The following is a 5,657-nucleotide window of genomic DNA, read 5'->3' as shown; positions in this document are numbered from 1 at the left end:
GTGATGGCGGAGCCGGGACGCGGCTGTCTCCTCCCTCCGAGGGCGGGGAGCAGCAGCAGGCCAGGCCAGGCGTAGCAACAGCCGCAGCAGGTGGAGGTCGTGGAGCGGGAAATCTCTTGGCTGGCTTGGCTTCCCTCCTTGAGAAAGATAAACCGGGTAGGGAGCCCTCACCACTACCCAAAGGGTGTATTTCCCACCATGTGGCAGAGAAGCTACTACAGTACACGGTGTATATTGAATTTTAGGGGGAAAAGGAGAGTAGCCTGATCAAGTTATGCCCCTCTCCTTGCAGGGCCGGATTTAGGTTTGATGAGGCCCTAAACTCCTGATCAGAAGGTTGGCGGTTCGAATCCCCTCAACGGGGTGAGCTCCTGTTGCTCGGTCCCTGCTCCTGCCAACCTAGCAGTTCGAAAGCACGTCAAAGTGCAAGTAGATAAATAGGTACCACTCCAGCGGGAAGGTAAACGGTGTTTCCATGCGCTGCTTTGGTTCGCCAGAAGCCGCTTAGTCATGCTGGCCACATAACCCGGAAACTGTATGCCGGCTCCCTCGGCCAGTAAAGCGAGATGAGCGCCGCAACCCCAGAGTCGGCCACAACTGGACCTAATGGTCAGGGGTCCCTTTACCTTTACCTTAAGCTACTGAAGGTAACAGGGCCCTTTCTATGCCCAGCTGTCCTTTGTCAATAACAAAGTGTCGCTGTTTTTTGTGTTGAATATTTTAGGGAGCAGGCAAGGCCCGTTACTTACACCATAAGAGCCTACACAACACAAAACACTGTTGCTGTATGTAGGTTTTATTTTATTTGTTTTTTCTTATATTTTGGAAATGTAAATCCATTTTTTTCCTTTAAATTTTTTTTGGGCCCCCAAGAGAGTGGGGCCCTAAGCTGTAGCTTGTTTAGCTTACAAATAAATCCGGCACTGCCTCATTGTATGAAGCCTCCCACAAAGGAATTCGCTAATCTATCCTTTTTACCCATTTAGTAGATTTATATCCTGCCTTTCCTCCAAGGTGCCAGGGCTGCGATAGCCATTAAGCCAGTGGTTCCCAACCTTTTTGTGGCCATGCCCCACCTAAGCATCTCTAAAATCCTGATGCCCGCCCCGCCGTGACATATACTGTAAATTTTATTATTCTAAAAGTGAATTATTCACATGGAGGAAGCCTAAAAGGCCATTAACTGTTAATAACTCAATTCTTGAATTGCCTCCCTTAAAAATCAAATTGCTCCCCTCTGGTGCATGTGCCCCACGTTGGGAACCACAGCATTAAGCAAAATAATGAAGCACGTGCTTAGGGCATCAAGGGAAGGGGGAAATTTCTGCTGGAAAATTTCCACAGACCGTAAGGTACAGCTGAACAGGTTCCACATAAAAAGGCTCCCACAATATGTGTGTCATAGGTTCAGTGCAGCAAAAAATGCAAAAACAAGATTCAGTTGTGCTTAACTTAATAAAGTGATTGCAGAAGACAACATTTTACAGTTTATTATTTATATTTGAACTTAGATCTACATGGGGGCACCAAAATCTTTTAAGTGCTATGGGCCTCTAAAGGTCTTAATCCAGCCCTGTGAGTTGCTCATAGAATCATAGAATTTTAGAATTGGAAGGGACACTGAGTATCATCTAGTTCAATGCAGGAGTCCCATGCGGGGACAGAACCTGCTCAAGGCATGGCGCTGTGGTTCTGCCCCCTCCATTTTATATTCACAACAGCAGTCTTGTGTCTGCGGCAGGTCCAGTTGAGAAACAGTGGGTGCTTCAAGACTGTCTCTATTTCTGGGTGGAATTCAATCAGATACCAACAAATTCAGGACACACAAATTGGGTTGGGAGGAGGTCTTGCACAACAAACCTGCACCACCAAAATTGGACTTTTTTGCAATGAAAGCAATGGGAAATTGCACTGGGAAATGTGGATTAGCGCTTGTTTTGATGCAACATCATCTATTGACCCCGCAACCAAATCAGCATGAATGGTCATTAAACAGCCAACTTCATCTAATCTCTCTGCACAGAAGGATGAATGCGCAGTAAGCAAGTTATCTGAAAGCACTCAGTGACTGGCACAAGGACAAGCAGAGAAAAATATGAGATAAAATAAAGGCGGGAAGTACCATTTCATTTTCTTACTGAACTGTTATTTTAACTTCATAATAAAGTCCTGGGGGAGTTTTCTTTTTCAAAGGACACCCAGAGAGCTTCATGGCTGAGTGGGGATTTTATGCTGAGAATTGCTCTTCTCTCTCATCTAACACTCCAGCGTTGGGAATGGAACCTGTGACCCTCCAGATATTTTAGAATATAAGTTTCATCATCCCTGACCAGGCAGACTTGGACTGATGAGAGTTGGAGTCCCACAGCAAAGTTTCCCTTGGGCAGTAAAATGTCTTGGGTCAGCCTTGACTTCTGAGAAACTAGTAATGAGGTGCAATAACAGTCTGTGCTGTCAGTATAAGGCAGCTTCCTACATTACTAGGCTCATTTAGATTATATAGAGATAATAAGGTTATCACCTTTTGTTCCTGGGTCTTTAAAAGTTGCATGACGGAAATTCAGCAAGGGAACAAAAAAAAAAGAGAGCTGAGACTCTGGTACACAGGGAGGTGGTTTACTATGCCAAACACATCTTGAGAAAGGACTTCTTCAGGGGAAGCATGAGACAAAATTGTAGACAGACGTGACACCAGTGTACTTTCTGTATCCCGTTTTCAGCTGGATATTGATTCTTCTTCTGTCTACCATTTTGTTTCACAATGTGCCCCTGAAGACTTTTGTCAACATGCATTTGGCCTAATAAACAATTTCCCTGCATACATTCCTGTTGTTTTAACTCTTTTTCTGAATTGATGTTCTTCCACCATTTATTCTTCTGTCTGCTGTCCTGAATATGCTGTTGTCGTCCTGAGCAAGTGACCATTTTAATTTCTGTGTAAGGTGGCTCTTAAAGGCCTGTAAAACACAACCATTGAACCCCTCACCAGCTACAGTACATGTCCATCATATTTGTTAAATGAAACATGGATTGTGGTTGCAGGAGTGGCATCCCTGAGACTTTGTGAATATAGCTTACGCCATTATTTGTGATGAGGATGTAAGACTCTTTCCCCCCCTTGCTTAACCACATTCCATTACTTGTCCAAGCAGGCCGTGCAGTTTTGTGATATATGTATATATATAGAGAGAGAGTTGTTGGACGTTGTACACACCCTCATTGCCTGTCCGGGTTTGATCTCTATTTGATGCACGGTGGGCTACAATGCCAATCACACAGGCATTGTTAGGACATGCTTTTTTTTGCTCTCACCTTGTAAGGACTGAAAATTTTCCTTCCTCTAAAATTCTGTATTTTAAACTGCATTCAGCCTGGTAGCATCAGAGATGTCTCCTTCTTCTTTACTTGTTAGGCTATGTGCACATTAGCGGTTTGAAACACAGCAAGGTCATTTCCCTCCACTCAAGTTTCGAGTGGCATTTGCATGTTGCTGTACACACCAGAGAGGGGTTGGGAATGTCTTCGCCTGGTGCATTTTACCCATTTGCTTTCCCCACACCTGAACCCACCCCCAAAGCAACTTCTGTTCATGCAGCTGTGATCTGCACATGTGCAGTGGCTACCTCAAATGTACACACCTCAGCCAAACTGACATTTTCACATCAGATGGAAGCTGGTTTGAGGAGGGACACATCAAACAAGTGTCTCAAGAAACTATGCATTGCAGCTAACCCAGAGGTGGATATAGGGCTGGGCGACTGGTGCACCTACACTGAGTACTGAGCTGAAGCAGCAGCATCTCAAAGCCCAGGAAGTGCAGAGCTTTGGGAAGGAGGTGTAAGGGCTCTGACAGGGTCCTAGAGGTCTTCTGCCTCCTTTCCAAAGCCTAGATAGTGCTTTTCCAGCTCTGGGAATGGGGTGGGAGGGCTCTAGCATCCTGCCAGAGCCCTTCTACCTCCTTCCCTGCCATTGGGAAAGCAGCACAAGGGCTGGGGGGGGGTGTTTGCCTCTCATAGAGCCTCATAGTACCCAACTCTGCCACATGGCTTCAGACCCTTTCAGTGGGAACACACTGGAACCAGAATAAATAGCAGCGCATACACAACCTTAGTTAATTCCTCAGCTTAGGTCTGTGTATATTCTGCAGTTCCATGCAGTCATAAGAAATGCGGAATGCAGCATTGGGTACAAAACTCAAGAGGCTCAGCAGGTAGTTTACGAGGCTTCCAAGTTTATGAGGAATTCCTTTTTTTAAAAAAAATAATTTTTATTAGTTTCAATTCATTATACAACACCAAACATTAAAACAATAAAAAAGACATAACACAAAAAAAGAAAAGAAAGAAAGAAATTGCTTAACATAAAACACCAACAAATTAAACTTACAGTAACTAAATAACTAAATCACACAACAATAATTGACTTCCCTTCAACTCGGTTTCGGAATATGTTACAAAAGTTTTTCTATCTGCAGTTTCGTTTTCTTAAAACTCTTTACGTCGCAGGCGTAACATCGAGCCTACTGTGATTTTTAGATTTTTTACATCTGTTTCAATATATGTCATAAATTTATTCCATTCATTATTAAACTTTGTACCTTTTTGGTTTCTTATTTTCTGTGTCATTTTTGCCAATTCTATATAATCAAATAATTTAGATTGCCACTCATTTATAGTTGGGATTTTTGATGTCTTCCAGTTTTGTGCTATTAGTGTTCTAGCAGCCACTGTTGCATATTGGAAAAGTGTTTGGTCTTCCTTTTTAATTTCTTCTCCAATTATCCCCAGAAGGAAGGCCTCAGGTTTTTTTGTAAAGGTATATTTAAATATTTTTTTTAGTTCATTGTAAATAGTTTCCCAAAACTTTCTAATTACCGCACAAGACCACCAAATGTGGTAAAAATTGCCTTCCTTCATCTTACATTTCCAGCATGATTTGTCTCCGGTTTTGTACATTTTTTCTAATTTTACAGGCGTGATGTACCACCTGTATATCATTTTATCCATGTTCTCTCTAAGTGTTCTACATGCCGAGAATTTCATACCTTTATTCCAAAGTTTCTTCCACTTATCAAACTCTATGTTGTATCCAAAGTCTGTTGCCCATTTCACCATTACTTCTTTTATTTCTTCATCTTTGGTGTCCCATTCAAGCAACTGGCTGTACATTTTTGATAGTTTTGATTTATTTTCTAATATTTCTACCTGGAATCTGGATTTTTTTTCGTTCATCCCAATCTTTTTATCTTCAGTCCATAAAGCATTGATTTGATGAAATTGGATCCAGCCTGTCAGTTTGTTCTTTATCTCTTCATATGGCCTAATCTTCTATCCATTTTCTGTTTTTACTAGCAAATCTTCATAAGTCCATCTTTCTCCTTCAATATATATTTTTTTATTGTTAAGATGTCGATTGGTGATAACCACCAGGGGGTGTTCCTTTCCAATAATTTTTTGTTTCTCTCCCATACTTCCAACAGTGGCCCTCTAATAATATGATTAGAAAATCCTTTGTGGACCTTTTCCTTATTACGCCACAAGTAAGCATGCCAACCAAATCTTATATTGAAACCTTCTAAATCTAACAGGTCTGTGTTTTTGATAACAATCCAATATTTAACCCAGCAAAGGCACAAGGCTTCATAATACAGCTTCAAA

This window comes from Podarcis erhardii, assembly GCF_964252035.2.
Source record: "Podarcis erhardii genome assembly, chromosome: 8".
NCBI classification, from domain to species: domain Eukaryota; kingdom Metazoa; phylum Chordata; class Lepidosauria; order Squamata; family Lacertidae; genus Podarcis; species Podarcis erhardii.
This window is presented reverse-complemented; position numbering follows the sequence as displayed.